At 38.3% G+C, this 6863-nt stretch overlaps 1 non-coding gene across 1 annotated transcript; it reads left to right on the forward strand.

Moving 5' to 3' along the window:
- Positions 1-516: 516 nt before the first annotated feature.
- Positions 517-624, forward strand: LOC125586728. Its single transcript, XR_007323263.1, has one exon. It is a non-coding gene; the product is annotated as a small nucleolar RNA R71 (small nucleolar RNA).
- The last annotated feature ends 6239 nt before the right edge of the window (positions 625-6863 follow it).

Raw genomic sequence — 6863 nt, forward strand, 5'->3', positions numbered from 1 at the left:
GGTTGGCTTAGAACATAAGCCTGGGGTTGGTAGTTCTTTTGATACCCGGCATACTAACCTTGGTTACTCTGTGCATGATCAGTTGGTTTATCTTGCTTAGGCCAGAAAAGCTGTTGGTTGTTCCGCACGTTAGGGTTTGGGTGGTAGTTTTTGAGCTGCCATCCTTGCCCATTCACGTAGCTGACCTCTTGCTGATTGTCCCCTGATAATTCAGCTTCAAACGCCAGGTCACCGGCACTCTTCTCAGGAGTTGCTTCTTCCATTATGAACACTTGGCTTTGGTTTCCCTTAAGCAGTTGGTCCACCTTTGCAGCGAGATCATCTATGCTGTTCACACTCTTCGAGCGGTCATGCTCCTTGTTCTTGTTCAGTGAACTTGATGCCATGTTCTCAATCAACGCAAACGCACCAGGTGTGGTTTGAGTCATGAAGTCTCCATTACTAGAAGAGTCAAGGGTGTTTCGGAACTCATAACTCACTCCATCGTAGAACACCTCCAATATGTAATTATCATCAAACCCATGATGTGGGCATTCTCTCTGGTATTTCCTTATACCTTTCCCAAGCTTCATGAAAAGGTTCATCAGACTTCTGCTTGAAGTTGGAGATTCTGTGCCGTAGAGCCGTGGTTTTGGACTTTGTGTAGAAGTGGCTCAGGAATGCTGATCGAACCTGGTCCCATGAGGTGAGAGAACCGGTTGGGAGAGATTGCAACCAGCGAGAAGCTTTCCCTTCAAGAGAGAATGGGAACAACGTGCATTTGACATAATCTGGTGGCACTCCATTAGAGCGAGAGAAATTGCAGATCCTCTCGAAGGCGTCTATGTGGTCCATTGGAATGTCTGAAGTGAGGCCGCTGAACGTGCTCTTATGTACCAGACCTATCAGTGCAGGTTTGATCTCATAATCTTGTCGAGTACAGGGTGAAGGGTTGATGGGGGAGCGGTTAGTAGCGAAGTTCCGCGGAAGGTTTCGCTCCCCAAAAAGAGAACCACGCTCTTCTCGCGCGGCGTTCACGGCTGCTTGTTCCTGAGCAGCTTGTTGCTGATTTTTGATGGTCTGCTGCATCTGCAACATCTGCTGTTGCTGAGTCTGCATTTGTTGTTGAATGAGTGCCAATGCAGCAGTGAGGTCATCCATATTGCCGTGATCACCCATGTTGGTGTCGGTTGTTCTTGGCTGTTGACGGTTCTGTCCTTCTAACCTTGTGAGTTCATCGTTGGTCAGTTGATGTAGTGGTCCTTGTGCGTTGCTCCGAGTATGTCTACTGGTCATGCACTTGGATCATCTGTTCCAACAAAGAAATAAAGAAAGTTAGATATCTCAGACTAAATATTAAACCGAAAAATAAAGGTAAAAGCTTAGTCCCCGGCAACGGCGCCAAAACTTGATACACTAAAAATGAATCCTTGCTACTGTCAAGTTAACAATGGTAATTGTAATATTTGAGATTCAATCCAGAGGACCAGTTTACTCTTTACTCTTATGAGTTCAATAATAAGCTGAGAAACAAGTGGGGTTTTGAGAATTAATTGTGACGCAAGTAACTAGAATACCTAGATGGTTCAAATTTGATTTAAATGAAGCTGACTTAGGGTTATTAATCAGGTGTCAATGCAAAACTGAACAACTATTCAAGTGCAATGAGGTGCAGTCTAGAACTCAGATCACTCGGCTAGAACAATCCACTATCGTGGTCTCGCTCCCTTTGCAGATCGGTTTTGAATCCTAAGTTCTCACTTGGAACAAGACACGATAACAAGCCTTAGAGACAAGATCTGATTAGTTCTCTTAATATCCTAATATCTACTCTCGCTGATTAGGGATACAAAGCTCATTCAATATATGTCAATTTATCTCCTAAGCGGTTAGCTAGGTGATTAAATCAGAAATCGAACATTAAGTGATCAATTCAATGTAAGCAGTAAGAACAATATGAATGAAGAACAGTTAAGATCACTTATTTGTGTTCAGTTCATGCAGCTAACACCCTACAACCCTAAGCAAGCTTAGCCTACTACTCAATCATAAAGCAGGATGACACAGACATGGTTTCTGAATAATACTGCATATAAAATAAAGTAGAAAGACAAGGGTTCAGGATGATCTTCTCGTGAGGATGAAGCCTTCTCCCTTACAAGTTGCTTAATCCAAAGAAAATAGTTCTCGGTCTCTTGCAAAACTAGCATAAGAAAAAGAAATGATAGTATAGGCCTTTTTATATGGAGGCGCTGGTGGTAAAGAGATAAGAGAGAGTGGAATCTAGGGCAAACTTCCGGAATAGGAAGTTTTCTTAATGATCGGGAACAGTCAGACGCTTGTTCTCTTCGGGAACAACCTTCGAGTTGTTCTAGATGGCTGTTCCGCATCGAATCCTTCAAAACGACATCTGACTTCCTGAATCTCTCTTCTTTGCTCTTTCACCTGCTCCAAACCTGGAATGATATCAATTAAACACGAATTAGGACTGAGAATTAGCTCAAACCACACATATAATGGTATTAAAAACACCATATATCATGTAGTGGCCACTTTCTCTTGGTGTATACTGATTCCAAGTCTCTCCATTACTCTCCTAAGTTTGTTAGCTCTATCTGAGGCTGATTGGGACAGATTCTCTAGCTCTTCCCAACTCTTTCCATCATAGTAGCCTATGGATTCCACAAACTTCACATCCCTTGAGATTAAGACCCTCCTGGTCTCTGGTACATAACACTTATAGCCCTTCTTGTAAGAAGAGTACCCAATAAATACTGCCTTTGTGCTCTTGGCTAACAGCTTATCTCTTTGTTCTCCTGGTATCAAAACAAAACAAACACACCCAAACACACGCATATGTTCTATAGATGATTTGTTTTTGTTAAGTACCTCATAAGGGGATTGATCTTGAAGGACTTTGGTGGGGATCCTGTTGATTAGATAGCAAGCTGTTAAGATTGCATCTCCCCAAAATTGCTTGGGCACACTGGTATGAAACATCATGCTCCTTTCCACCTCCATGAGATGTTTATTCTTCCTCTCAGCTACACCATTTTGTTGTGGAGTATATGGGCAGCTAGTTTGGTGGATCATCCCATGTTTGGCTAAGTGTTGTTTGAAAGCATTTCTTGTGTATTCTCCTCCATTATCTGATCTCAGAATCTTAATCTTGGCATTAAAGTGATTAGATACATAGGTTTGAAAGTTTATGAAAGCTTCTAAGACCCTATATTTAGATTGTAATAATGTGATCCATGTATACTTTGATTTCTCATCTATAAATGTCACAAAATACTTATGATGTTCTCTAGATATGCATGGAGCATTCCATACATCATAGTGAATTAGGTCAAAGCAATTTTCATAAATAGTACTTGATCTAGAGAACACAGTCTTGCAATGTTTGCCTAGGATACAAGCCTCACAATCACTTTTAAAGGAAATACTAGGAAGCATGATGTTCAAAGTACGAGAATGGAGATGCCCTAATCTAGCATGCCATCATACATCTTTAGGTAAAGTAGAAATGCAATTTACAGCATAAGATAAATCGGCTGATAGCTTAGTGTCTTCAAGTAAGTACAAGTCTCCTTTGGTTACATGTTTTCCAAGCAACCTACTAGTTTCAATATCCGGAAAGTAGACATCATTAGGAGTGAAGATAACACTGCAATTCAAGTCATTAGTAGCTCTTTTAACTGATCACAGGTTTGAGGTAAAGCTAGGCATATAGAAAACTTTAGAATCTTTATTAAATAGCCTAAGATCACCTACTCCTTTAATTGGTACTTTTCTCCATTAGCTATCATAACATTTCCTAGGTCAGGAACAATGTTTTTAATTAAGCTAAGATCACTAATCATGTGGTGACTTTCCCCTGAATCTATAACTAAAGGTTTTGTAATTTTAGGTTCAGTTAAAGCATTCATCAAGATACCATAAGTAGAGGCATGTAAAGAGGTGCCAAGTGTGTTACCAGAGTTATCCTTTAGGAGTTTGATAAAAGCCTCAATGTCAGAACGTCTGATGGCTTCATCTTGATTGTTCCTCAAGGTCAGATTGCTACTGGAAGATAGGGCTTTGCCTTCATCACCTTTTGGAGCAGAGCGCATGGTTGCTAGAGTAGATGGCTCACCCATGTCACCAGAGAAGTTGGCTCTTGCCTCATTGTAGTTGGTTCTGAACTTATGTGGCTTGAGGTGAGGATGGAGGATCCAGCACTTGTCCTTTCCATGGCCTTTCTTCTTGCAATGGTCGCAGATCCGCACCTTCTTGTCTTCAGTCTTGTAGGTGCCTTTATTTGCAACTCCTTCAGCTTGGTTTGCCAGAACCAAGTCCCGCTTGCCTCCAAAGAGCCCCACTAATCCTTGTTCTTTCTGAATCCGAGCACAAACTTCTTCAAGGGATGGGAGTTCCTTTTCTCTTAGGATGTGCTTGATTAGATCATTGTACCTAGGGTTGAGAGTAGAGAGCAGTGCAAACACCTTGTCTTGTTCTCTCCTTTCATTCAACACATCCGGATCAATAGTCCCTGGCCTCAGCATCTCTAGCTCGGCCCACAGAGATCTGAACTTCCCAAAGTGTTTATCAAAGTCATTGTCCTCTTGACTGAGAGTATTGATAGCCCTCTTGACTTCAAACACCCTACTGATGTTAGACTGGTTGCCATACACCTTCTTGAGTGTATCCCATAGGTCTTTGGAAGTTTCACAGCAGCCATAAGCTTCCTGGAGTGAAGCATCAAGGCTGGACTGAAGGATGGACAGCACCATGAGATCCTCTTGATTCTTCTTCTTGTCACTAGCCTCAATTACCACAATTTCTTTACCATCCTCTCCTAGGGTGGTTTTCTTTGGGTTCTTGCCTTCTTCAACTATATCCCAGAAGCCTCTGCCTCCAAGAGCTGTTTTAGAAAGCCTTGCCCACAATAGATAGTTAGCTCCCTTAAGAGTAACCGGAATCACAACCATTTTTGAGTTTTCCCCTGAATCCATCAAGAACAGCTCAAGAACAGTGAGAGAACAGTGAGAGAAAATAGAAAAGATTTGTGAAAAAGAAATAATCAGAGTGAAAGATTTGCGTAAGTAATAGGTTTCAAGAGCTTAGTGCTCTGATACCATGTGAGTTTTAGTGATTTATGAGATGATTGTGTGAAGAGATTAAGGAGATTAAGTGAGTAACATAAGAGAGAGAGAGAGAGAGAGAGAGAGAGAGAGAGAGAGAGAGAGAGAGAGAGAGAAGGAGGAATCTTTTATTCCCTTACTGATTTAGATCTTGGACATGTTACATAAATAGATACAAGGATAGGAAATGAGACAAAAGGAACTAATAAACAATTGTAGACAAGATCAGGATCAAGTCACTCTCGGATGTACTATGAAAGTGACATCTCCTCTTTCTCTTCCATCCTTAGCTCAACATGTGACTTTGTGTTGTCCTTAAGCTCCAACAGCTCCATCCACTTGCTTTCACTTGTTTAAACTCTTCCAGACCTTATGGAGACTGATGGCAATGTATTTGAATCCGCTCACTCCTTTACTTGCCTTCCAAGCCACTTCTAGGGCAACTTGTACGGATTGATTAAAATGCTTCTCCACTTCTTATCTACACAACTTCTGGTTCTTCATCTCTTGATCTTTATTGCTTCATCTCAACAACACGGGTGTTTTTTTTTACTTGTAATCGATACTATATGATTTAGTTATGCTTCTTTATAGATGGATTATAAATATTCGTGTTGATGGTTCATATTGTGGTTAGATGCTAAAAAAATCTAAATGATATCTAATAAATTTGATAATTTTTACTACATGGACCATTTTTATATTGTATTTGTTTATAAATTTAACCATTACATATGTTTGTGTATTCTTATACATTTATTTTTCTAAAACAAATATTATATAGCAGATAATTTTTTTTATCTTTTTAAAATTTATATTTCTCTCAGTTTACTTTATATCTCCTAGACATTATTTGATAAATGATTTGCCATATGTCCTCTTTACAATCACTTTCGTAAAAAAATGTGACATGATTTCTAAAATTAATGACATGGTTAATGGCTAAATATGATTGTATGTGTAAGATAAACCAAATTTGGTTTATAGTTAAATTTAACAAAAACTTTTAGTTTTTAGACAAACGTATGTTGACTTTTTTTTTTCTTTGAAATATGAATAAAGGTTGAGAAACTAAACCGATTTAAACCAACATATATACATACAACCTTAACTAAACCAAACATATGTGCAATGTATTATGTATATGTAATGTTATAACCATTAGATTATAAAAGAAAATATTAATACAATTTGAAGGTTAGTGAAGGGGGCGCGAGGCGCGAGTTCTGTGTTGTTAGTGATTAAATTAAGTACAAATGTATTGAAATAATAAATTAGGTACTGTTTTATGTTTGTTTTAAATGACAAAAATGCAATAAATGCTAAAATATAGGAGTAATTAAAGTTTCAATTGCATAAAGAGGTAAATATTAAGGAAAACTCAGGGCTAAATACAAAATGTATTTCCCTTTTAATAGATTAGATTATTCAATTTATTCTAATGTTTATGATCGTACCATCCAAATGGGAACCTAGGAAAGCTTTTGATATCTTTGATTTTGTCCAATTAAATAAATTAGATTTCCTGAATTTTGGGTCTTGATTTTTGAATTGAAATTGGATCATGTGTGTTATGTTTTGATGTTCTTAATTTTAATATTTAATAGATTTTGATCCACAGGTTAAAAGTGCAAAATTATTTTTATTCACTAATTACTTTTAAAACAATTTATAATTTATGGATCTTAAAATTTTATACATGTACATTATTTATGTAAGATATGTTTTATGTGTAATATATTTGTGGGCCCAAAGAAAACA

The sequence above is a fragment of the Brassica napus genome, chromosome C4 (assembly GCF_020379485.1).
Source record: "Brassica napus cultivar Da-Ae chromosome C4, Da-Ae, whole genome shotgun sequence".
NCBI classification, from domain to species: Eukaryota; Viridiplantae; Streptophyta; class Magnoliopsida; order Brassicales; family Brassicaceae; genus Brassica; species Brassica napus.